This window comes from Channa argus, unplaced genomic scaffold (genome assembly GCF_033026475.1).
Source record: "Channa argus isolate prfri unplaced genomic scaffold, Channa argus male v1.0 Contig009, whole genome shotgun sequence".
NCBI lineage: Eukaryota > Metazoa > Chordata > Actinopteri > Anabantiformes > Channidae > Channa > Channa argus.
The window spans coordinates 360,998-387,347 of record NW_027125228.1 but is presented as its reverse complement, the minus strand read 5'-3'; the positions used below and the strand labels follow the sequence as shown (position 1 = coordinate 387,347).

The following is a 26,350-nucleotide window of genomic DNA, read 5'->3' as shown; positions in this document are numbered from 1 at the left end:
TGATGCCAGAAAGAGCCTCGCTAGCTGTTGGGAACCATACTTTTAAAACTCCAGGAAGTGTAGGATGGACCAATCAGCTTCCTGTACTGCCCCCCAATCCAGCCAATCAGGCAGGGCACCTATAAGAACAAGAAAATAAAAACAACACATATGGCCAGGACCGTAACATGGTCTACTAGTAATGAAGCACGATGGTTGACAAACCAATAAAGTAGCAAAACAGCAATGAAAGAACAAAATTTGATGAAAATATAGAACAATTTTTATGAATAAATAGGCAGTAACACCAGCTTGTGCTGCCCGTAAACCCAAGCAAAAAAGCTTACAGCACCTGGTATTCCCAGGCGGTCTTCCTACCAAGTACTAACCAGGTCCGGCCCTATTTGGCTGCCGAGATCGGGCGCTCAGAGAGCGGTGTGGCCGTAAGCTGCATTTGACATCATCAACAGCTCTTAAAAACGCTGGAGAAGCAGAATGCATGACACTTGCTAAGAAGAAGATAAATGTGGCAAAGTACAAAGTACTATAACTGTACTGGTCTGTTACGCCCCTGTCTAGGGGGTCAGGGTGCAACATACAAAGATAAATTAGCATGTTCCCTCTCCGATCCCCAAACCAAAATCCAGAATCGAGATGTTCCAACAGAATGATATTTATTTTAAACGAAAGAAAGTGTCAAACAAAACATGACACTACAACTCAGGGCGAACCAAGGCCAACATAATAAACAAAATAAGCCATTTCCCACAGAAAGTGCTAGCTAGCCTGATAGAAATAAACAAACCAAAAGATAGTCGCTAACCCTAACTCCCTAATGTGAAAACAGTCCAAAGAAAATGGCAGTCCACCCCTACAGATTTAATACTATTTACAAAATATACAATTTATAAACAAAACCACGGCACAAAACCTAACAATTCAAAAATGCTAAATAAGATTTGGAAACCAAGAACAGCAAACAGGTGCTGCTGCCAGAAAGAGCCTCGCTAGCTGTTGGGAACCGTACTTTTAAAACTCCAGGAAGTGTAGGATGGACCAATCAGCTTCCTGTACTTCCCCCAAATCCGGCCAATCAGGCAGGGCACCTATAAGAACAAGAAAATAAAAACAACACATATGGCCAGGACCGTAACATGGTCTACTAGTAATGAAGCACGATGGTTGACAAACCAATAAAGTAGCAAAACAGCAATGAAAGAACAAAATTTGATGAAAATATAGAACAATTTCTATGAATAAATAGGCAGTAACACCAGCTTGAGCTGCCCGTAAACCCAAGCAAAAAAGCTTACAGCACCTGGTATTCCCAGGCGGTCTTCCTACCAAGTACTAACCAGGCCCGGCCCTATTTGGCTGCCGAGATCGGACGCTTAGAGAGCGGTGTGGCCGTAACATGCATTTGACATCATCAACAGCTCTTAAAAACGCTAGAGAAGCAGAATGCATGACACTTGCTAAGAAGAAGATAAATGTGGCAAAGTACAAAGTACTATAACTGTACTGGTCTGTTACGCCCCTGTCTAGGGGGTCAGGGTGAAACATACAAAGATAAATTTGCATGTTCCCTCTCCGATCCCCAAACCAAAATCCAGGATTGAGATGTTCCAACAGAATGATATTTATTTTAAACGAAAGAAAGTGTCAAACAAAACATGACACTACAACTCAGGGCGAACCAAGGCCAACATAATAAACAAAATAAGCCATTTCCCACAGAAAGTGCTAGCTAGCCTGATAGAAAGAAACAAACCAAAAGACAGTCGCTAACCCTAACTCCCTAATGTGAAAACAAGAGAAAACAATCAAAAGAAAAATGGCAGTCCACCCCTACAGATTTAATACTATTTACAAAATATACAATTTATAAACAAAACCACGGCACAAAACCTAACAATTCAAAAATGCTAAATAAGGTTTGGAAACCAAGAACAGCAAACAGGTGCTGATGCCAGAAAGAGCCTCGCTAGCTGTTGGGAACCGTACTTTTAAAACTCCAGGAAGTGTAGGATGGACCAATCAGCTTCCTGTACTGCCCCCCAATCCAGCCAATCAGGCAGGGCACCTATAAGAACAAGAAAATAAAAACAACACATATGGCCAGGACCGTAACATGGTCTACTAGTAATGAAGCACGATGGTTGGCAAACCAATAAAGTAGCAAAACAGCAATGAAAGAACAAAATTTGATGAAAATATAGAACAATTTCTATGAATAAATAGGCAGTAACACCAGCTTGTGCTGCCCGTAAACCCAAGCAAAGAAGCTTACAGCACCTGGTATTCCCAGGCGGTCTTCCTACCAAGTACTAACAAGGCCCGGCCCTATTTGGCTGCCGAGATCGGACGGGATCGGGCGCTTAGAGAGCAGTGTGGCCATAAGCTGCATTTGACATCATCAACAGCTCTCAAAAACGCTGGAGAAGCAGAATGCATGACACTTGCTAAAAAGAAGATAAATGTGGCAAAGTACAAAGTACTATAACTGTACTGGTCTGTTACGCCCCTGTCTAGGGGGTCAGGGTGCAACATACAAAGATAAATTAGCATGTTCCCTCTCCGATCCCCAAACCAAAATCCAGGATCGAGATGTTCCAACAGAATGATATTTATTTTAAACGAAAGAAAGTGTCAAACAAAACATGACACTACAACTCAGGGCGAACCAAGGCCAACATAATAAACAAAATAAGCCATTTCCCACAGAAAGTGCTAGCTAGCCTGATAGAAATAAACAAACCAAAAGACAGTCGCTAACCCTAACTCCCTAATGTGAAAACAAGAGAAAACAGTCCAAAGAAAATGGCAGTCCACCCCTACAGATTTAATACTATTTACAAAATATACAATTTATAAACAAAACCACGGCACAAAACCTAACAATTCAAAAATGCTAAATAAGGTTTGGAAAGCAAGAACAGCAAACAGGTGCTGCTGCCAGAAAGAGCCTCGCTAGCTGTTGGGAACCGTACTTTTAAAACTCCAGGAAGTGTAGGATGGACCAATCAGCTTCCTGTACTTCCCCCAAATCCGGCCAATCAGGCAGGGCACCTATAAGAACAACAAAATAAAAACAACACATATGGCCAGGACCGTAACATGGTCTACTAGTAATGAAGCAAGATGGTTGACAAACCAATAAAGTAGCAAAACAGAAATGAAAGAACAAAATTTGATGAAAATATAGAACAATTTCTATGAATAAATAGGCAGTAACACCAGCTTGTGCTGGCCGTAAACCCAAGCAAAAAAGCTTACAGCACCTGGTATTCCCAGGCGGTCTTCCTACCAAGTACTAACCAGGCCCGGCTCTATTTGGCTGCCGAGATCGGACGAGATCGGGCGCTTAGAGAGCGGTGTGGCCGTAAGCTGCATTTGACATCATCAACAGCTCTTAAAAACGCTGGAGAAGCAGAATGCATGACACTTGCTAAGAAGAAGATAAATGTGGCAAAGTACAAAGGACTATAACTGTACTGGTCTGTTACGCCCCTGTCTAGGGGCTCAGGGTGCAACATACAAAGATAAATTAGCATGTTCCCTCTCCGATCCCCAAACCAAAATCCAGGATCGAGATGTTCCAACAGAATGATATTTATTTTAAACGAAAGAAAGTGTCAAACAAAACATGACACTACAACTCAGGGCGAACCAAGGCCAACATAATAAACAAAATAAGCCATTTCCCACAGAAAGTGCTAGCTAGCCTGATAGAAAAAAAAACAAACCAAAAGACAGTTGCTAACCCTAACTCCCTAATGTGAAAACAGTCCAAAGAAAATGGCAGTTCACCCCTACAGATTTAATACTATTTACAAAATATACAATTTATAAACAAAACCACGGCACAAAACCTAACAATTCAAAAATGCTAAATAAGGTTTGGAAACCAAGAACAGCAAACAGGTGCTGATGCCAGAAAGAGCCTCGCTAGCTGTTGGGAACCGTACTTTTAAAACTCCAGGAAGTGTAGGATGGACCAATCAGCTTCCTGTACTGCCCCCCAATCCGGCCAATCAGGCAGGGCACCTATAAGAACAAGAAAATAAAAACAACACATATGGCCAGGACCGTAACATGGTCTACTAGTAATGAAGCACGATGGTTGGCAAACCAATAAAGTAGCAAAACAGCAATGAAAGAACAAAATTTGATGAAAATATAGAACAATTTTTATGAATCAATAGGCAGTAACACCAGCTTGTGCTGCCCGTAAACCCAAGCAAAAAAGCTTACAGCACCTGGTATTCCCAGGCGGTCTTCCTACCAAGTACTAACCAGGCCCGGCCCTATTTGGCTGCCGAGATCGGACGAGATCAGGCGCTCAGAGAGCGGTGTGGCCGTAAGCTGCATTTGACATCATCAACAGCTCTTAAAAACGCTGGAGAAGCAGAATGCATGACACTTGCTAAGAAGAAGATAAATGTGGCAAAGTACAAAGTACTATAACTGTACTGGTCTGTTACGCCCCTGTCTAGGGGGTCAGGGTGCCACATACAAAGATAAATTAGCATGTTCCCTCTCCGATCCCCAAACCAAAATCCAGGATCGAGATGTTCCAACAGAATGATATTTATTTTAAACGAAAGAAAGTGTCAAACAAAACATGACACTACAACTCAGGGCGAACCAAGGCCAACATAATAAACAAAATAAGCCATTTCCCACAGAAAGTGCTAGCTAGCCTGATAGAAATAAACAAACCAAAAGACAGTCGCTAACCCTAACTCCCTAATGTGAAAACAGTCCAAAGAAAATGGCAGTTCACCCCTACAGATTTAATACTATTTACAAAATATACAATTTATAAACAAAACCACGGCACAAAACCTAACAATTCAAAAATGCTAAATAAGGTTTGGAAACCAAGAACAGCAAACAGGTGCTGATGCTAGAAAGAGCCTCGCTAGCTGTTGGGAACCGTACTTTTAAAACTCCAGGAAGTGTAGGATGGACCAATCAGCTTCCTGTACTTCCCCCAAATCCGGCCAATCAGGCAGGGCACCTATAAGAACAAGAAAATAAAGACAACACATATGGCCAGGACCGTAACATGGTCTACTAGTAATGAAGCACGATGGTTGACAAACCAATAAAGTAGCAAAACAGCAATGAAAGAACAAAATTTGATGAAAATATAGAACAATTTCTATGAATAAATAGGCAGTAACACCAGCTTGAGCTGCCCGTAAACCCAAGCAAAAAAGCTTACAGCACCTGGTATTCCCAGGCGGTCTTCCTACCAAGTACTAACCAGGCCCGGCCCTATTTGGCTGCCGAGATCGGACGCTTAGAGAGCGGTGTGGCCGTAACATGCATTTGACATCATCAACAGCTCTTAAAAACGCTAGAGAAGCAGAAGGCATGACACTTGCTAAGAAGAAGATAAATGTGGCAAAGTACAAAGTACTATAACTGTACTGGTCTGTTACGCCCCTGTCTAGGGGGTCAGGGTGAAACATACAAAGATAAATTTGCATGTTCCCTCTCCGATCCCCAAACCAAAATCCAGGATTGAGATGTTCCAACAGAATGATATTTATTTTAAACGAAAGAAAGTGTCAAACAAAACATGACACTACAACTCAGGGCGAACCAAGGCCAACATAATAAACAAAATAAGCCATTTCCCACAGAAAGTGCTAGCTAGCCTGATAGAAAGAAACAAACCAAAAGACAGTCGCTAACCCTAACTCCCTAATGTGAAAACAAGAGAAAACAATCAAAAGAAAAATGGCAGTCCACCCCTACAGATTTAATACTATTTACAAAATATACAATTTATAAACAAAACCACGGCACAAAACCTAACAATTCAAAAATGCTAAATAAGGTTTGGAAACCAAGAACAGCAAACAGGTGCTGATGCCAGAAAGAGCCTCGCTAGCTGTTGGGAACCATACTTTTAAAACTCCAGGAAGTGTAGGATGGACCAATCAGCTTCCTGTACTGCCCCCCAATCCAGCCAATCAGGCAGGGCACCTATAAGAACAAGAAAATAAAAACAACACATATGGCCAGGACCGTAACATGGTCTACTAGTAATGAAGCACGATGGTTGACAAACCAATAAAGTAGCAAAACAGCAATGAAAGAACAAAATTTGATGAAAATATAGAACAATTTCTATGAATAAATAGGCAGTAACACCAGCTTGTGCTGCCCGTAAACCCAAGCAAAAAAGCTTACAGCACCAGGTATTCCCAGGCGGTCTTCCTACCAAGTACTAACCAGGCCCGGCTCTATTTGGCTGCCGAGATCGGACGAGATCGGGCGCTTAGAGAGCGGTGTGGCCGTAAGCTGCATTTGATATCATCAACAGCTCTTAAAAACGCTGGAGAAGCAGAATGCATGACACTTGCTAAGAAGAAGATAAATGTGGCAACGTACAAAGTACTATAACTGTACTGGTCTGTTACGCCCCTGTCTAGGGGGTCAGGGTGCAACATACAAAGATAAATTAGCATGTTCCCTCTCCGATCCCCAAACCAAAATCCAGGATCGAGATGTTCCAACAGAATGATATTTATTTTAAACGAAAGAAAGTGTCAAACAAAACATGACACTACAACTCAGGGCGAACCAAGGCCAACATAATAAACAAAATAAGCCATTTCCCACAGAAAGTGCTAGCTAGCCTGATAGAAATAAACAAACCAAAAGACAGTCGCTAACCCTAACTCCCTAATGTGAAAACAGTCCAAAGAAAATGGTAGTTCACCCCTACAGATTTAATACTATTTACAAAATATACAATTTATAAACAAAACCACGGCACAAAACCTAACAATTCAGAAATACTAAATAAGGTTTGGAAACCAAGAACAGCAAACAGGTGCTGATGCCAGAAAGAGCCTCGCTAGCTGTTGGGAACCGTACTTTTAAAACTCCAGGAAGTGTAGGATGGACCACTCAGCTTCCGGTACTGCCCCCCAATCCGGCCAATCAGGCAGGGCACCTATAAGAACAAGAAAATAAAAACAACACATATGGCCAGGACCGTAACATGGTCTATTAGTAATGAAGCACGATGGTTGACAAACCAATAAAGTAGCAAAACAGCAATGAAAGAACAAAATTTGATGAAAATATAGAACAATTTCTATGAATAAATAGGCAGTAACACCAGCTTGTGCTGCCCGTAAACCCAAGCAAAAAAGCTTACAGCACCTGGTATTCCCAGGCGGTCTTCCTACCAAGTACTAACCAGGCCCGGCTCTATTTGGCTGCCGAGATCGGACGAGATCGGGCGCTTAGAGAGCGGTGTGGCCGTAAGCTGCATTTGACATCATCAACAGCTCTTAAAAACGCTGGAGAAGCAGAATGCATGACACTTGCTAAGAAGAAGATAAATGTGGCAAAGTACAAAGTACTATAACTGTACTGGTCTGTTACGCCCCTGTCTAGGGGGTCAGGGTGCCACATACAAAGATAAATTAGCATGTTCCCTCTCCGATCCCCAAACCAAAATCCAGGATCGAGATGTTCCAACAGAATGATATTTATTTTAAACGAAAGAAAGTGTCAAACAAAACATGACACTACAACTCAGGGCGAACCAAGGCCAACATAATAAACAAAATAAGCCATTTCCCACAGAAACTGCTAGCTAGCCTGATAGAAATAAACAAACCAAAAGACAGTCGCTAACCCTAACTCCCTAATGTGAAAACAGTCCAAAGAAAATGGCAGTTCACCCCTACAGATTTAATACTATTTACAAAATATACAATTTATAAACAAAACCACGGCACAAAACCTAACAATTCAAAAATGCTAAATAAGGTTTGGAAAGCAAGAACAGCAAACAGGTGCTGCTGCCAGAAAGAGCCTCGCTAGCTGTTGGGAACCGTACTTTTAAAACTCCAGGAAGTGTAGGATGGACCAATCAGCTTCCTGTACTTCCCCCAAATCCGGCCAATCAGGCAGGGCACCTATAAGAACAACAAAATAAAAACAACACATATGGCCAGGACCGTAACATGGTCTACTAGTAATGAAGCAAGATGGTTGACAAACCAATAAAGTAGCAAAACAGAAATGAAAGAACAAAATTTGATGAAAATATAGAACAATTTCTATGAATAAATAGGCAGTAACACCAGCTTGTGCTGGCCGTAAACCCAAGCAAAAAAGCTTACAGCACCTGGTATTCCCAGGCGGTCTTCCTACCAAGTACTAACCAGGCCCGGCTCTATTTGGCTGCCGAGATCTGACGAGATCGGGCGCTTAGAGAGCGGTGTGGCCATAAGCTGCATTTGACATCATCAACAGCTCTTAAAAACGCTGGAGAAGCAGAATGCATGACACTTGCTAAGAAGAAGATAAATGTGGCAAAGTACAAAGTACTATAACTGTACTGGTCTGTTACGCCCCTGTCTAGGGGGTCAGGGTGCAACATACAAAGATAAATTAGCATGTTCCCTCTCCGATCCCCAAACCAAAATCCAGGATCGAGATGTTCCAACAGAATGATATTTATTTTAAACGAAAGAAAGTGTCAAACAAAACATGACACTACAACTCAGGGCGAACCAAGGCCAACATAATAAACAAAATAAGCCATTTCCCACAGAAAGTGCTAGCTAGCCTGATAGAAATAAACAAACCAAAAGACAGTCGCTAACCCTAACTCCCTAATGTGAAAACAGTCCAAAGAAAATGGTAGTTCACCCCTACAGATTTAATACTATTTACAAAATATACAATTTATAAACAAAACCACGGCACAAAACCTAACAATTCAGAAATACTAAATAAGGTTTGGAAACCAAGAACAGCAAACAGGTGCTGATGCCAGAAAGAGCCTCGCTAGCTGTTGGGAACCGTACTTTTAAAACTCCAGGAAGTGTAGGATGGACCACTCAGCTTCCGGTACTGCCCCCCAATCCGGCCAATCAGGCAGGGCACCTATAAGAACAAGAAAATAAAAACAACACATATGGCCAGGACCGTAACATGGTCTATTAGTAATGAAGCACGATGGTTGACAAACCAATAAAGTAGCAAAACAGCAATGAAAGAACAAAATTTGATGAAAATATAGAACAATTTCTATGAATAAATAGGCAGTAACACCAGCTTGTGCTGCCCGTAAACCCAAGCAAAAAAGCTTACAGCACCTGGTATTCCCAGGCGGTCTTCCTACCAAGTACTAACCAGGCCCGGCTCTATTTGGCTGCCGAGATCGGACGAGATCGGGCGCTTAGAGAGCGGTGTGGCCGTAAGCTGCATTTGACATCATCAACAGCTCTTAAAAACGCTGGAGAAGCAGAATGCATGACACTTGCTAAGAAGAAGATAAATGTGGCAAAGTACAAAGTACTATAACTGTACTGGTCTGTTACGCCCCTGTCTAGGGGGTCAGGGTGCCACATACAAAGATAAATTAGCATGTTCCCTCTCCGATCCCCAAACAAAAATCCAGGATCGAGATGTTCCAACAGAATGATATTTATTTTAAACGAAAGAAAGTGTCAAACAAAACATGACACTACAACTCAGGGCGAACCAAGGCCAACATAATAAACAAAATAAGCCATTTCCCACAGAAAGTGCTAGCTAGCCTGATAGAAATAAACAAACCAAAAGACAGTCGCTAACCCTAACTCCCTAATGTGAAAACAGTCCAAAGAAAATGGCAGTTCACCCCTACAGATTTAATACTATTTACAAAATATACAATTTATAAACAAAACCACGGCACAAAACCTAACAATTCAAAAATGCTAAATAAGGTTTGGAAAGCAAGAACAGCAAACAGGTGCTGCTGCCAGAAAGAGCCTCGCTAGCTGTTGGGAACCGTACTTTTAAAACTCCAGGAAGTGTAGGATGGACCAATCAGCTTCCTGTACTTCCCCCAAATCCGGCCAATCAGGCAGGGCACCTATAAGAACAACAAAATAAAAACAACACATATGGCCAGGACCGTAACATGGTCTACTAGTAATGAAGCAAGATGGTTGACAAACCAATAAAGTAGCAAAACAGAAATGAAAGAACAAAATTTGATGAAAATATAGAACAATTTCTATGAATAAATAGGCAGTAACACCAGCTTGTGCTGGCCGTAAACCCAAGCAAAAAAGCTTACAGCACCTGGTATTCCCAGGCGGTCTTCCTACCAAGTACTAACCAGGCCCGGCTCTATTTGGCTGCCGAGATCTGACGAGATCGGGCGCTTAGAGAGCGGTGTGGCCATAAGCTGCATTTGACATCATCAACAGCTCTTAAAAACGCTGGAGAAGCAGAATGCATGACACTTGCTAAGAAGAAGATAAATGTGGCAAAGTACAAAGTACTATAACTGTACTGGTCTGTTACGCCCCTGTCTAGGGGGTCAGGGTGCAACATACAAAGATAAATTAGCATGTTCCCTCTCCGATCCCCAAACCAAAATCCAGGATCGAGATGTTCCAACAGAATGATATTTATTTTAAACGAAAGAAAGTGTCAAACAAAACATGACACTACAACTCAGGGCGAACCAAGGCCAACATAATAAACAAAATAAGCCATTTCCCACAGAAAGTGCTAGCTAGCCTGATAGAAATAAACAAACCAAAAGACAGTCGCTAACCCTAACTCCCTAATGTGAAAACAGTCCAAAGAAAATGGTAGTTCACCCCTACAGATTTAATACTATTTACAAAATATACAATTTATAAACAAAACCACGGCACAAAACCTAACAATTCAGAAATACTAAATAAGGTTTGGAAACCAAGAACAGCAAACAGGTGCTGATGCCAGAAAGAGCCTCGCTAGCTGTTGGGAACCGTACTTTTAAAACTCCAGGAAGTGTAGGATGGACCACTCAGCTTCCGGTACTGCCCCCCAATCCGGCCAATCAGGCAGGGCACCTATAAGAACAAGAAAATAAAAACAACACATATGGCCAGGACCGTAACATGGTCTATTAGTAATGAAGCACGATGGTTGACAAACCAATAAAGTAGCAAAACAGCAATGAAAGAACAAAATTTGATGAAAATATAGAACAATTTCTATGAATAAATAGGCAGTAACACCAGCTTGTGCTGCCCGTAAACCCAAGCAAAAAAGCTTACAGCACCTGGTATTCCCAGGCGGTCTTCCTACCAAGTACTAACCAGGCCCGGCTCTATTTGGCTGCCGAGATCGGACGAGATCGGGCGCTTAGAGAGCGGTGTGGCCGTAAGCTGCATTTGACATCATCAACAGCTCTTAAAAACGCTGGAGAAGCAGAATGCATGACACTTGCTAAGAAGAAGATAAATGTGGCAAAGTACAAAGTACTATAACTGTACTGGTCTGTTACGCCCCTGTCTAGGGGGTCAGGGTGCCACATACAAAGATAAATTAGCATGTTCCCTCTCCGATCCCCAAACCAAAATCCAGGATCGAGATGTTCCAACAGAATGATATTTATTTTAAACGAAAGAAAGTGTCAAACAAAACATGACACTACAACTCAGGGCGAACCAAGGCCAACATAATAAACAAAATAAGCCATTTCCCACAGAGAGTGCTAGCTAGCCTGATAGAAATAAACAAACCAAAAGACAGTCGCTAACCCTAACTCCCTAATGTGAAAACAGTCCAAAGAAAATGGCAGTTCACCCCTACAGATTTAATACTATTTACAAAATATACAATTTATAAACAAAACCACGGCACAAAACCTAACAATTCAAAAATGCTAAATAAGGTTTGGAAACCAAGAACAGCAAACAGGTGCTGATGCCAGAAAGAGCCTCGCTAGCTGTTGGGAACCGTACTTTTAAAACTCCAGGAAGTGTAGGATGGACCAATCAGCTTCCTGTACTGCCCCCCAATCCGGCCAATCAGGCAGGGCACCTATAAGAACAAGAAAATAAAAACAACACATATGGCCAGGACCGTAACATGGTCTACTAGTAATGAAGCACGATGGTTGGCAAACCAATAAAGTAGCAAAACAGCAATGAAAGAACAAAATTTGATGAAAATATAGAACAATTTCTACGAATAAATAGGCAGTAACACCAGCTTGTGCTGCCCGTAAACCCAAGCAAAAAAGCTTACAGCACCTGGTATTCCCAGGCGGTCTTCCTACCAAGTACTAACCAGGCCCGGCTCTATTTGGCTGCCGAGATCGGACGAGATCGGGCGCTTAGAGAGCGGTGTGGCCGTAAGCTGCATTTGACATCATCAACAGCTCTTAAAAACGCTGGAGAAGCAGAATGCATGACACTTGCTAAGAAGAAGATAAATGTGGCAAAGTACAAAGTACTATAACTGTACTGGTCTGTTACGCCCCTGTCTAGGGGGTCAGGGTGCCACATACAAAGATAAATTAGCATGTTCCCTCTCCGATCCCCAAACCAAAATCCAGGATCGAGATGTTCCAACAGAATGATATTTATTTTAAACGAAAGAAAGTGTCAAACAAAACATGACACTACAACTCAGGGCGAACCAAGGCCAACATAATAAACAAAATAAGCCATTTCCCACAGAGAGTGCTAGCTAGCCTGATAGAAATAAACAAACCAAAAGACAGTCGCTAACCCTAACTCCCTAATGTGAAAACAGTCCAAAGAAAATGGCAGTTCACCCCTACAGATTTAATACTATTTACAAAATATACAATTTATAAACAAAACCACGGCACAAAACCTAACAATTCAAAAATGCTAAATAAGGTTTGGAAACCAAGAACAGCAAACAGGTGCTGATGCCAGAAAGAGCCTCGCTAGCTGTTGGGAACCGTACTTTTAAAACTCCAGGAAGTGTAGGATGGACCAATCAGCTTCCTGTACTGCCCCCCAATCCGGCCAATCAGGCAGGGCACCTATAAGAACAAGAAAATAAAAACAACACATATGGCCAGGACCGTAACATGGTCTACTAGTAATGAAGCACGATGGTTGGCAAACCAATAAAGTAGCAAAACAGCAATGAAAGAACAAAATTTGATGAAAATATAGAACAATTTCTACGAATAAATAGGCAGTAACACCAGCTTGTGCTGCCCGTAAACCCAAGCAAAAAAGCTTACAGCACCTGGTATTCCCAGGCGGTCTTCCTACCAAGTACTAACCAGGCCCGGCTCTATTTGGCTGCCGAGATCGGACGAGATCGGGCGCTTAGAGAGCGGTGTGGCCGTAAGCTGCATTTGACATCATCAACAGCTCTTAAAAACGCTGGAGAAGCAGAATGCATGACACTTGCTAAGAAGAAGATAAATGTGGCAAAGTACAAAGTACTATAACTGTACTGGTCTGTTACGCCCCTGTCTAGGGGGTCAGGGTGCCACATACAAAGATAAATTAGCATGTTCCCTCTCCGATCCCCAAACCAAAATCCAGGATCGAGATGTTCCAACAGAATGATATTTATTTTAAACGAAAGAAAGTGTCAAACAAAACATGACACTACAACTCAGGGCGAACCAAGGCCAACATAATAAACAAAATAAGCCATTTCCCACAGAGAGTGCTAGCTAGCCTGATAGAAATAAACAAACCAAAAGACAGTCGCTAACCCTAACTCCCTAATGTGAAAACAGTCCAAAGAAAATGGCAGTTCACCCCTACAGATTTAATACTATTTACAAAATATACAATTTATAAACAAAACCACGGCACAAAACCTAACAATTCAAAAATGCTAAATAACGTTTAGAAACCAAGAACAGCAAACAGGTGCTGATGCCAGAAAGAGCCTCGCTAGCTGTTGGGAACCGTACTTTTAAAACTCCAGGAAGTGTAGGATGGACCAATCAGCTTCCTGTACTGCCCCCCAATCCGGCCAATCAGGCAGGGCACCTATAAGAACAAGAAAATAAAAACAACACATATGGCCAGGACCGTAACATGGTCTACTAGTAATGAAGCACGATGGTTGGCAAACCAATAAAGTAGCAAAACAGCAATGAAAGAACAAAATTTGATGAAAATATAGAACAATTTCTATGAATAAATAGGCAGTAACACCAGCTTGAGCTGCCCGTAAACCCAAGCAAAAAAGCTTACAGCACCTGGTATTCCCAGGCGGTCTTCCTACCAAGTACTAACCAGGCCCGGCCCTATTTGGCTGCCGAGATCGGACGAGATCGGGCGGTTAGAGAGCGGTGTGGCCGTAACATGCATTTGACATCATCAACAGCTCTTAAAAACGCTAGAGAAGCAGAATGCATGACACTTGCTAAGAAGAAGATAAATGTGGCAAAGTACAAAGTACTATAACTGTACTGGTCTGTTACGCCCCTGTCTAGGGGGTCAGGGTGAAACATACAAAGATAAATTTGCATGTTCCCTCTCCGATCCCCAAACCAAAATCCAGGATTGAGATGTTCCAACAGAATGATATTTATTTTAAACGAAAGAAAGTGTCAAACAAAACATGACACTACAACTCAGGGCGAACCAAGGCCAACATAATAAACAAAATAAGCCATTTCCCACAGAAAGTGCTAGCTAGCCTGATAGAAAGAAACAAACCAAAAGACAGTCGCTAACCCTAACTCCCTAATGTGAAAACAAGAGAAAACAATCAAAAGAAAAATGGCAGTCCACCCCTACAGATTTAATACTATTTACAAAATATACAATTTATAAACAAAACCACGGCACCAAACCTAACAATTCAAAAATGCTAAATAAGGTTTGGAAACCAAGAACAGCAAACAGGTGCTGATGCCAGAAAGAGCCTCGCTAGCTGTTGGGAACCGTACTTTTAAAACTCCAGGAAGTGTAGGATGGACCAATCAGCTTCCTGTACTGCCCCCCAATCCGGCCAATCAGGCAGGGCACCTATAAGAACAAGAAAATAAAAACAACACATATGGCCAGGACCGTAACATGGTCTACTAGTAATGAAGCACGATGGTCGGCAAACCAATAAAGTAGCAAAACAGCAATTAAAGAACAAAATTTGATGAAAATATAGAACAATTTCTATGAATAAATAGGCAGTAACACCAGCTTGTGCTGCCCGTAAACCCAAGCAAAAAAGCTTACAGCACCTGGTATTCCCAGGCGGTCTTCCTACCAAGTACTAACCAGGCCCGGCTCTATTTGGCTGCCGAGATCGGACGAGATCGGGCGTTTAGAGAGCGGTGTGGCCGTAAGCTGCATTTGATATCATCAACAGCTCTTAAAAACGCTGGAGAAGCAGAATGCATGACACTTGCTAAGAAGAAGATAAATGTGGCAAAGTACAAAGTACTATAACTGTACTGGTCTGTTACGCCCCTGTCTAGGGGGTCAGGGTGCAACATACAAAGATAAATTAGCATGTTCCCTCTCCGATCCCCAAACCAAAATCCAGGATCGAGATGTTCCAACAGAATGATATTTATTTTAAACGAAAGAAAGTGTCAAACAAAACATGACACTACAACTCAGGGCGAACCAAGGCCAACATAATAAACAAAATAAGCCATTTCCCACAGAAAGTGCTAGCTAGCCTGATAGAAAGAAACAAACCAAAAGACAGTCGCTAACCCTAACTCCCTAATGTGAAAACAGTCCAAAGAAAATGGCAGTTCACCCCTACAGATTTAATACTATTTACAAAATATACAATTTATAAACAAAACCACGGCACAAAACCTAACAATTCAAAAATGCTAAATAAGGTTTGGAAACCAAGAACAGCAAACAGGTGCTGATGCTAGAAAGATCCTCGCTAGCTGTTGGGAACCGTACTTTTAAAACTCCAGGAAGTGTAGGATGGACCAATCAGCTTCCTGTACTTCCCCCAAATCCGGCCAATCAGGCAGGGCACCTATAAGAACAAGAAAATAAAAACAACACATATGGCCAGGACCGTAACATGGTCTACTAGTAATGAAGCACGATGGTTGACAAACCAATAAAGTAGCAAAACAGCAATGAAAGAACAAAATTTGATGAAAATATAGAACAATTTCTATGAATAAATAGGCAGTAACACCAGCTTGAGCTGCCCGTAAACCCAAGCAAAAAAGCTTACAGCACCTGGTATTCCCAGGCGGTCTTCCTACCAAGTACTAACCAGGCCCGGCCCTATTTGGCTGCCGAGATCGGACGCTTAGAGAGCGGTGTGGCCATAAGCTGCATTTGACATCATCAACAGCTCTTAAAAACGCTGGAGAAGCAGAATGCATGACACTTGCTAAGAAGAAGATAAATGTGGCAAAGTACAAAGTACTATAACTGTACTGGTCTGTTACGCCCCTGTCTAGGGGGTCAGGGTGCAACATACAAAGATAAATTAGCATGTTCCCTCTCCGATCCCCAAACCAAAATCCAGGATCGAGATGTTCCAACAGAATGATATTTATTTTAAACGAAAGAAAGTGTCAAACAAAACATGACACTACAACTCAGGGCGAACCAAGGCCAACATAATAAACAAAATAAGCCATTTCCCACAGAAAGTGCTAGCTAGCCTGATAGAAATAAACAAACCAAAAGACAGTCGCTAACCCTAACTCCCTAATGTGAAAACAGTCCAAAGAAAATGGTAGTTCACCCCTACAGATTTAATACTATTTACAAAATATACAATTTATAAACAAAACCACGGCACAAAACCTAACAATTCAGAAATACTAAATAAGGTTTGGAAACCAAGAACAGCAAACAGGTGCTGATGCCAGAAAGAGCCTCGCTAGCTGTTGGGAACCGTACTTTTAAAACTCCAGGAAGTGTAGGATGGACCACTCAGCTTCCGGTACTGCCCCCCAATCCGGCCAATCAGGCAGGGCACCTATAAGAACAAGAAAATAAAAACAACACATATGGCCAGGACCGTAACATGGTCTATTAGTAATGAAGCACGATGGTTGACAAACCAATAAAGTAGCAAAACAGCAATGAAAGAACAAAATTTGATGAAAATATAGAACAATTTCTATGAATAAATAGGCAGTAACACCAGCTTGTGCTGCCCGTAAACCCAAGCAAAAAAGCTTACAGCACCTGGTATTCCCAGGCGGTCTTCCTACCAAGTACTAACCAGGCCCGGCTCTATTTGGCTGCCGAGATCGGACGAGATCGGGCGCTTAGAGAGCGGTGTGGCCGTAAGCTGCATTTGACATCATCAACAGCTCTTAAAAACGCTGGAGAAGCAGAATGCATGACACTTGCTAAGAAGAAGATAAATGTGGCAAAGTACAAAGTACTATAACTGTACTGGTCTGTTACGCCCCTGTCTAGGGGGTCAGGGTGCCACATACAAAGATAAATTAGCATGTTCCCTCTCCGATCCCCAAACCAAAATCCAGGATCGAGATGTTCCAACAGAATGATATTTATTTTAAACGAAAGAAAGTGTCAAACAAAACATGACACTACAACTCAGGGCGAACCAAGGCCAACATAATAAACAAAATAAGCCATTTCCCACAGAGAGTGCTAGCTAGCCTGATAGAAATAAACAAACCAAAAGACAGTCGCTAACCCTAACTCCCTAATGTGAAAACAGTCCAAAGAAAATGGCAGTTCACCCCTACAGATTTAATACTATTTACAAAATATACAATTTATAAACAAAACCACGGCACAAAACCTAACAATTCAAAAATGCTAAATAAGGTTTGGAAACCAAGAACAGCAAACAGGTGCTGATGCCAGAAAGAGCCTCGCTAGCTGTTGGGAACCGTACTTTTAAAACTCCAGGAAGTGTAGGATGGACCAATCAGCTTCCTGTACTGCCCCCCAATCCGGCCAATCAGGCAGGGCACCTATAAGAACAAGAAAATAAAAACAACACATATGGCCAGGACCGTAACATGGTCTACTAGTAATGAAGCACGATGGTTGGCAAACCAATAAAGTAGCAAAACAGCAATGAAAGAACAAAATTTGATGAAAATATAGAACAATTTCTACGAATAAATAGGCAGTAACACCAGCTTGTGCTGCCCGTAAACCCAAGCAAAAAAGCTTACAGCACCTGGTATTCCCAGGCGGTCTTCCTACCAAGTACTAACCAGGCCCGGCTCTATTTGGCTGCCGAGATCGGACGAGATCGGGCGCTTAGAGAGCGGTGTGGCCGTAAGCTGCATTTGACATCATCAACAGCTCTTAAAAACGCTGGAGAAGCAGAATGCATGACACTTGCTAAGAAGAAGATAAATGTGGCAAAGTACAAAGTACTATAACTGTACTGGTCTGTTACGCCCCTGTCTAGGGGGTCAGGGTGCCACATACAAAGATAAATTAGCATGTTCCCTCTCCGATCCCCAAACCAAAATCCAGGATCGAGATGTTCCAACAGAATGATATTTATTTTAAACGAAAGAAAGTGTCAAACAAAACATGACACTACAACTCAGGGCGAACCAAGGCCAACATAATAAACAAAATAAGCCATTTCCCACAGAGAGTGCTAGCTAGCCTGATAGAAATAAACAAACCAAAAGACAGTCGCTAACCCTAACTCCCTAATGTGAAAACAGTCCAAAGAAAATGGCAGTTCACCCCTACAGATTTAATACTATTTACAAAATATACAATTTATAAACAAAACCACGGCACAAAACCTAACAATTCAAAAATGCTAAATAACGTTTAGAAACCAAGAACAGCAAACAGGTGCTGATGCCAGAAAGAGCCTCGCTAGCTGTTGGGAACCGTACTTTTAAAACTCCAGGAAGTGTAGGATGGACCAATCAGCTTCCTGTACTGCCCCCCAATCCGGCCAATCAGGCAGGGCACCTATAAGAACAAGAAAATAAAAACAACACATATGGCCAGGACCGTAACATGGTCTACTAGTAATGAAGCACGATGGTTGGCAAACCAATAAAGTAGCAAAACAGCAATGAAAGAACAAAATTTGATGAAAATATAGAACAATTTCTATGAATAAATAGGCAGTAAAACCAGCTTGAGCTGCCCGTAAACCCAAGCAAAAAAGCTTACAGCACCTGGTATTCCCAGGCGGTCTTCCTACCAAGTACTAACCAGGCCCGGCCCTATTTGGCTGCCGAGATCGGACGAGATCGGGCGGTTAGAGAGCGGTGTGGCCGTAACATGCATTTGACATCATCAACAGCTCTTAAAAACGCTAGAGAAGCAGAATGCATGACACTTGCTAAGAAGAAGATAAATGTGGCAAAGTACAAAGTACTATAACTGTACTGGTCTGTTACGCCCCTGTCTAGGGGGTCAGGGTGAAACATACAAAGATAAATTTGCATGTTCCCTCTCCGATCCCCAAACCAAAATCCAGGATTGAGATGTTCCAACAGAATGATATTTATTTTAAACGAAAGAAAGTGTCAAACAAAACATGACACTACAACTCAGGGCGAACCAAGGCCAACATAATAAACAAAATAAGCCATTTCCCACAGAAAGTGCTAGCTAGCCTGATAGAAAGAAACAAACCAAAAGACAGTCGCTAACCCTAACTCCCTAATGTGAAAACAAGAGAAAACAATCAAAAGAAAAATGGCAGTCCACCCCTACAGATTTAATACTATTTACAAAATATACAATTTATAAACAAAACCACGGCACCAAACCTAACAATTCAAAAATGCTAAATAAGGTTTGGAAACCAAGAACAGCAAACAGGTGCTGATGCCAGAAAGAGCCTCGCTAGCTGTTGGGAACCGTACTTTTAAAACTCCAGGAAGTGTAGGATGGACCAATCAGCTTCCTGTACTGCCCCCCAATCCGGCCAATCAGGCAGGGCACCTATAAGAACAAGAAAATAAAAACAACACATATGGCCAGGACCGTAACATGGTCTACTAGTAATGAAGCACGATGGTCGGCAAACCAATAAAGTAGCAAAACAGCAATTAAAGAACAAAATTTGATGAAAATATAGAACAATTTCTATGAATAAATAGGCAGTAACACCAGCTTGTGCTGCCCGTAAACCCAAGCAAAAAAGCTTACAGCACCTGGTATTCCCAGGCGGTCTTCCTACCAAGTACTAACCAGGCCCGGCTCTATTTGGCTGCCGAGATCGGACGAGATCGGGCGTTTAGAGAGCGGTGTGGCCGTAAGCTGCATTTGATATCATCAACAGCTCTTAAAAACGCTGGAGAAGCAGAATGCATGACACTTGCTAAGAAGAAGATAAATGTGGCAAAGTACAAAGTACTATAACTGTACTGGTCTGTTACGCCCCTGTCTAGGGGGTCAGGGTGCAACATACAAAGATAAATTAGCATGTTCCCTCTCCGATCCCCAAACCAAAATCCAGGATCGAGATGTTCCAACAGAATGATATTTATTTTAAACGAAAGAAAGTGTCAAACAAAACATGACACTACAACTCAGGGCGAACCAAGGCCAACATAATAAACAAAATAAGCCATTTCCCACAGAAAGTGCTAGCTAGCCTGATAGAAAGAAACAAACCAAAAGACAGTCGCTAACCCTAACTCCCTAATGTGAAAACAGTCCAAAGAAAATGGCAGTTCACCCCTACAGATTTAATACTATTTACAAAATATACAATTTATAAACAAAACCACGGCACAAAACCTAACAATTCAAAAATGCTAAATAAGGTTTGGAAACCAAGAACAGCAAACAGGTGCTGATGCTAGAAAGAGCCTCGCTAGCTGTTGGGAACCGTACTTTTAAAACTCCAGGAAGTGTAGGATGGACCAATCAGCTTCCTGTACTTCCCCCAAATCCGGCCAATCAGGCAGGGCACCTATAAGAACAAGAAAATAAAAACAACACATATGGCCAGGACCGTAACATGGTCTACTAGTAATGAAGCACGATGGTTGACAAACCAATAAAGTAGCAAAACAGCAATGAAAGAACAAAATTTGATGAAAATATAGAACAATTTCTATGAATAAATAGGCAGTAACACCAGCTTGAGCTGCCCGTAAACCCAAGCAAAAAAGCTTACAGCACCTGGTATTCCCAGGCGGTCTTCCTACCAAGTACTAACCAGGCCCGGCCCTATTTGGCTGCCGAGATCGGACGCTTAGAGAGCGGTGTGGCCGTAACATGCATTTGACATCATCAACAGCTCTTAAAAACGCTAGAGAAGCAGAAGGCATGACACTTGCTAAGAAGAAGATAAATGTGGCAAAGTACAAAGTACTATAACTGTACTGGTCTGTTACGCCCCTGTCTAGGGGGTCAGGGTGAAACATACAAAGATAAATTTGCATGTTCCCTCTCCGATCCCCAAACCAAAATCCAGGATTGAGATGTTCCAACAGAATGATATTTATTTTAAACGAAAGAAAGTGTCAAACAAAACATGACACTACAACTCAGGGCGAACCAAGGCCAACATAATAAACAAAATAAGCCATTTCCCACAGAAAGTGCTAGCTAGCCTGATAGAAAGAAACAAACCAAAAGACAGTCGCTAACCCTAACTCCCTAATGTGAAAACAAGAGAAAACAATCAAAAGAAAAATGGCAGTCCACCCCTACAGATTTAATACTATTTACAAAATATACAATTTATAAACAAAACCACGGCACAAAACCTAACAATTCAAAAATGCTAAATAAGGTTTGGAAACCAAAAACAGCAAACAGGTGCTGATGCCAGAAAGAGCCTCGCTAGCTGTTGGGAACCATACTTTTAAAACTCCAGGAAGTGTAGGATGGACCAATCAGCTTCCTGTACTGCCCCCCAATCCAGCCAATCAGGCAGGGCACCTATAAGAACAAGAAAATAAAAACAACACATATGGCCAGGACCGTAACATGGTCTACTAGTAATGAAGCACGATGGTTGACAAACCAATAAAGTAGCAAAACAGCAATGAAAGAACAAAATTTGATGAAAATATAGAACAATTTTTATGAATAAATAGGCAGTAACACCAGCTTGTGCTGCCCGTAAACCCAAGCAAAAAAGCTTACAGCACCTGGTATTCCCAGGCGGTCTTCCTACCAAGTACTAACCAGGTCCGGCCCTATTTGGCTGCCGAGATCGGACGGGATCGGGCGCTCAGAGAGCGGTGTGGCCGTAAGCTGCATTTGACATCATCAACAGCTCTTAAAAACGCTGGAGAAGCAGAATGCATGACACTTGCTAAGAAGAAGATAAATGTGGCAAAGTACAAAGTACTATAACTGTACTGGTCTGTTACGCCCCTGTCTAGGGGGTCAGGGTGCAACATACAAAGATAAATTAGCATGTTCCCTCTCCGATCCCCAAACCAAAATCCAGAATCGAGATGTTCCAACAGAATGATATTTATTTTAAACGAAAGAAAGTGTCAAACAAAACATGACACTACAACTCAGGGCGAACCAAGGCCAACATAATAAACAAAATAAGCCATTTCCCACAGAAAGTGCTAGCTAGCCTGATAGAAATAAACAAACCAAAAGATAGTCGCTAACCCTAACTCCCTAATGTGAAAACAGTCCAAAGAAAATGGCAGTCCACCCCTACAGATTTAATACTATTTACAAAATATACAATTTATAAACAAAACCACGGCACAAAACCTAACAATTCAAAAATGCTAAATAAGATTTGGAAACTAAGAACAGCAAACAGGTGCTGCTGCCAGAAAGAGCCTCGCTAGCTGTTGGGAACCGTACTTTTAAAACTCCAGGAAGTGTAGGATGGACCAATCAGCTTCCTGTACTTCCCCCAAATCCGGCCAATCAGGCAGGGCACCTATAAGAACAAGAAAATAAAAACAACACATATGGCCATGACCGTAACATGGTCTACTAGTAATGAAGCACGATGGTTGACAAACCAATAAAGTAGCAAAACAGCAATGAAAGAACAAAATTTGATGAAAATATAGAACAATTTCTATGAATAAATAGGCAGTAACACCAGCTTGAGCTGCCCGTAAACCCAAGCAAAAAAGCTTACAGCACCTGGTATTCCCAGGCGGTCTTCCTACCAAGTACTAACCAGGCCCGGCTCTATTTGGCTGCCGAGATCGGACGAGATCGGGCGCTTAGAGAGCGGTGTGGCCGTAACATGCATTTGACATCATCAACAGCTCTTAAAAACGCTAGAGAAGCAGAATGCATGACACTTGCTAAGAAGAAGATAAATGTGGCAAAGTACAAAGTACTATAACTGTACTGGTCTGTTACGCCCCTGTCTAGGGGGTCAGGGTGAAACATACAAAGATAAATTTGCATGTTCCCTCTCCGATCCCCAAACCAAAATCCAGGATTGAGATGTTCCAACAGAATGATATTTATTTTAAACGAAAGAAAGTGTCAAACAAAACATGACACTACAACTCAGGGCGAACCAAGGCCAACATAATAAACAAAATAAGCCATTTCCCACAGAAAGTGCTAGCTAGCCTGATAGAAAGAAACAAACCAAAAGACAGTCGCTAACCCTAACTCCCTAATGTGAAAACAAGAGAAAACAATCAAAAGAAAAATGGCAGTCCACCCCTACAGATTTAATACTATTTACAAAATATACAATTTATAAACAAAACCACGGCACAAAACCTAACAATTCAAAAATGCTAAATAAGGTTTGGAAACCAAGAACAGCAAACAGGTGCTGATGCCAGAAAGAGCCTCGCTAGCTGTTGGGAACCATACTTTTAAAACTCCAGGAAGTGTAGGATGGACCAATCAGCTTCCTGTACTGCCCCCCAATCCAGCCAATCAGGCAGGGCACCTATAAGAACAAGAAAATAAAAACAACACATATGGCCAGGACCGTAACATGGTCTACTAGTAATGAAGCACGATGGTTGACAAACCAATAAAGTAGCAAAACAGCAATGAAAGAACAAAATTTGATGAAAATATAGAACAATTTCTATGAATAAATAGGCAGTAACACCAGCTTGTGCTGCCCGTAAACCCAAGCAAAAAAGCTTACAGCACCTGGTATTCCCAGGCGGTCTTCCTACCAAGTACTAACCAGGCCCGGCTCTATTTGGCTGCCGAGATCGGACGAGATCGGGCGCTTAGAGAGCGGTGTGGCCGTAAGCTGCATTTGATATCATCAACAGCTCTTAAAAACGCTGGAGAAGCAGAATGCATGACACTTGCTAAGAAGAAGATAAATGTGGCAACGTACAAAGTACTATAACTGTACTGGTCTGTTACGCCCCTGTCTAGGGGGTCAGGGTGCAACATACAAAGATAAATTAGCATATTCCCTCTCCGATCCCCAAACCAAAATCCAGGATCGAGATGTTCCAACAGAATGATATTTATTTTAAACGAAAGAAAGTGTCAAACAAAACATGACACTACAACTCAGGGCGAACCAAGGCCAACATAATAAACAAAATAAGCCATTTCCCACAGAAAGTGCTAGCTAGCCTGATAGAAATAAACAAACCAAAAGACAGTCGCTAACCCTAACTCCCTAATGTGAAAACAGTCGAAAGAAAATGGCAGTTCACCCCTACAGATTTAATACTATTTACAAAATATACAATTTATAAACAAAACCACGGCACAAAACCTAACAATTCAAAAATGCTAAATAAGGTTTGGAAACCAAGAACAGCAAACAGGTGCTGATGCCAGAAAGAGCCTCGCTAGCTGTTGGGAACCGTACTTTTAAAACTCCAGGAAGTGTAGGATGGACCAATCAGCTTCCTGTACTGCCCCCCAATCCAGCCAATCAGGCAGGGCACCTATAAGAACAAGAAAATAAAAACAACACATATGGCCAGGACCGTAACATGGTCTACTAGTAATGAAGCACGATGGTTGGCAAACCAATAAAGTAGCAAAACAGCAATGAAAGAACAAAATTTGATGAAAATATAGAACAATTTCTATGAATAAATAGGCAGTAACACCAGCTTGTGCTGCCCGTAAACCCAAGCAAAAAAGCTTACAGCACCTGGTATTCCCAGGCGGTCTTCCTACCAAGTACTAACCAGGCCCGGCTCTATTTGGCTGCCGAGATCGGACGAGATCGGGCGCTTAGAGAGCGGTGTGGCCGTAAGCTGCATTTGACATCATCAACAGCTCTTAAAAACGCTGGAGAAGCAGAATGCATGACACTTGCTAAGAAGAAGATAAATGTGGCAAAGTACAAAGTACTATAACTGTACTGGTCTGTTACGCCCCTGTCTAGGGGGTCAGGGTGCCACATACAAAGATAAATTAGCATGTTCCCTCTCCGATCCCCAAACCAAAATCCAGGATCGAGATGTTCCAACAGAATGATATTTATTTTAAACGAAAGAAAGTGTCAAACAAAACATGACACTACAACTCAGGGCGAACCAAGGCCAACATAATAAACAAAATAAGCCATTTCCCACGGAAAGTGCTAGCTAGCCTGATAGAAATAAACAAACCAAAAGACAGTCGCTAACCCTAACTCCCTAATGTGAAAACAGTCCAAAGAAAATGGCAGTTCACCCCTACAGATTTAATACTATTTACAAAATATACAATTTATAAACAAAACCACGGCACAAAACCTAACAATTCAAAAATGCTAAATAAGGTTTGGAAAGCAAGAACAGCAAACAGGTGCTGCTGCCAGAAAGAGCCTCGCTAGCTGTTGGGAACCGTACTTTTAAAACTCCAGGAAGTGTAGGATGGACCAATCAGCTTCCTGTACTGCCCCCCAATCCGGCCAATCAGGCAGGGCACCTATAAGAACAAGAAAATAAAAACAACACATATGGCCAGGACCGTAACATGGTCTATTAGTAATGAAGCACGATGGTTGACAAACCAATCAAGTAGCAAAACAGCAATGAAAGAACAAAATTTGATGAAAATATAGAACAATTTCTATGAATAAATAGGCAGTAACACCAGCTTGTGCTGCCCGTAAACCCAAGCAAAGAAGCTTACAGCACGTGGTATTCCCAGGCGGTCTTCCTACCAAGTACTAACAAGGCCCGGCCCTATTTGGCTGCCGAGATCGGACGGGTTCGGGCGCTTAGAGAGCAGTGTGGCCGTAAGCTGCATTTGACATCATCAACAGCTCTCAAAAACGCTGGAGAAGCAGAATGCATGACCCTTGCTAAGAAGAAGATAAATGTGGCAAAGTACAAAGTACTATAACTGTACTGGTCTGTTACGCCTCTGTCTAGGGGGTCAGGGTGCAACATACAAAGATAAATTAGCATGTTCCCTCTCCGATCCCCAAACCAAAATCCAGGATCGAGATGTTCCAACAGAATGATATTTATTTTAAACGAAAGAAAGTGTCAAACAAAACATGACACTACAACTCAGGGCGAACCAAGGCCAACATAATAAACAAAATAAGCCATTTCCCACAGAAAGTGCTAGCTAGCCTGATAGAAATAAACAAACCAAAAGACAGTCGCTAACCCTAACTCCCTAATGTGAAAACAGTCCAAAGAAAATGGTAGTTCACCCCTACAGATTTAATACTATTTACAAAATATACAATTTATAAACAAAACCACGGCACAAAACCTAACAATTCAGAAATACTAAATAAG

General features: G+C 41.8%; 22 pseudogenes; all 22 read right to left on the bottom strand.

Annotated features, from left to right (window-relative positions):
* Nucleotides 1-2,262: 2,262 nt before the first annotated feature.
* Nucleotides 2,263-2,381, bottom strand: LOC137110656 (5S ribosomal RNA; annotated as a pseudogene).
* Nucleotides 2,382-3,248: 867 nt separating this feature from the next.
* On the bottom strand, nucleotides 3,249-3,367 carry LOC137110903 (5S ribosomal RNA; annotated as a pseudogene).
* An 859-nt stretch (nucleotides 3,368-4,226) lies between these two features.
* On the bottom strand, nucleotides 4,227-4,345 carry LOC137110313 (5S ribosomal RNA; annotated as a pseudogene).
* Nucleotides 4,346-6,179: 1,834 nt separating this feature from the next.
* LOC137111288 (5S ribosomal RNA) lies at nucleotides 6,180-6,298 on the bottom strand (annotated as a pseudogene).
* An 857-nt stretch (nucleotides 6,299-7,155) lies between these two features.
* Nucleotides 7,156-7,274, bottom strand: LOC137110890 (5S ribosomal RNA; annotated as a pseudogene).
* Nucleotides 7,275-8,131: 857 nt separating this feature from the next.
* LOC137110047 (5S ribosomal RNA) lies at nucleotides 8,132-8,250 on the bottom strand (annotated as a pseudogene).
* An 857-nt stretch (nucleotides 8,251-9,107) lies between these two features.
* Nucleotides 9,108-9,226, bottom strand: LOC137110878 (5S ribosomal RNA; annotated as a pseudogene).
* Nucleotides 9,227-10,083: 857 nt separating this feature from the next.
* LOC137110046 (5S ribosomal RNA) lies at nucleotides 10,084-10,202 on the bottom strand (annotated as a pseudogene).
* Nucleotides 10,203-11,059: 857 nt separating this feature from the next.
* LOC137110867 (5S ribosomal RNA) lies at nucleotides 11,060-11,178 on the bottom strand (annotated as a pseudogene).
* Nucleotides 11,179-12,035: 857 nt separating this feature from the next.
* LOC137110856 (5S ribosomal RNA) lies at nucleotides 12,036-12,154 on the bottom strand (annotated as a pseudogene).
* An 857-nt stretch (nucleotides 12,155-13,011) lies between these two features.
* LOC137110845 (5S ribosomal RNA) lies at nucleotides 13,012-13,130 on the bottom strand (annotated as a pseudogene).
* An 857-nt stretch (nucleotides 13,131-13,987) lies between these two features.
* LOC137110745 (5S ribosomal RNA) lies at nucleotides 13,988-14,106 on the bottom strand (annotated as a pseudogene).
* Nucleotides 14,107-14,974: 868 nt separating this feature from the next.
* LOC137111333 (5S ribosomal RNA) lies at nucleotides 14,975-15,093 on the bottom strand (annotated as a pseudogene).
* Nucleotides 15,094-16,916: 1,823 nt separating this feature from the next.
* Nucleotides 16,917-17,035, bottom strand: LOC137110834 (5S ribosomal RNA; annotated as a pseudogene).
* Nucleotides 17,036-17,892: 857 nt separating this feature from the next.
* Nucleotides 17,893-18,011, bottom strand: LOC137110823 (5S ribosomal RNA; annotated as a pseudogene).
* Nucleotides 18,012-18,868: 857 nt separating this feature from the next.
* Nucleotides 18,869-18,987, bottom strand: LOC137110744 (5S ribosomal RNA; annotated as a pseudogene).
* Nucleotides 18,988-19,855: 868 nt separating this feature from the next.
* Nucleotides 19,856-19,974, bottom strand: LOC137111332 (5S ribosomal RNA; annotated as a pseudogene).
* A 1,834-nt stretch (nucleotides 19,975-21,808) lies between these two features.
* Nucleotides 21,809-21,927, bottom strand: LOC137110194 (5S ribosomal RNA; annotated as a pseudogene).
* Nucleotides 21,928-22,784: 857 nt separating this feature from the next.
* On the bottom strand, nucleotides 22,785-22,903 carry LOC137110335 (5S ribosomal RNA; annotated as a pseudogene).
* Nucleotides 22,904-23,771: 868 nt separating this feature from the next.
* On the bottom strand, nucleotides 23,772-23,890 carry LOC137110811 (5S ribosomal RNA; annotated as a pseudogene).
* An 857-nt stretch (nucleotides 23,891-24,747) lies between these two features.
* Nucleotides 24,748-24,866, bottom strand: LOC137110799 (5S ribosomal RNA; annotated as a pseudogene).
* An 857-nt stretch (nucleotides 24,867-25,723) lies between these two features.
* Nucleotides 25,724-25,842, bottom strand: LOC137110941 (5S ribosomal RNA; annotated as a pseudogene).
* Between the last annotated feature and the right edge of the window lie 508 nt (nucleotides 25,843-26,350).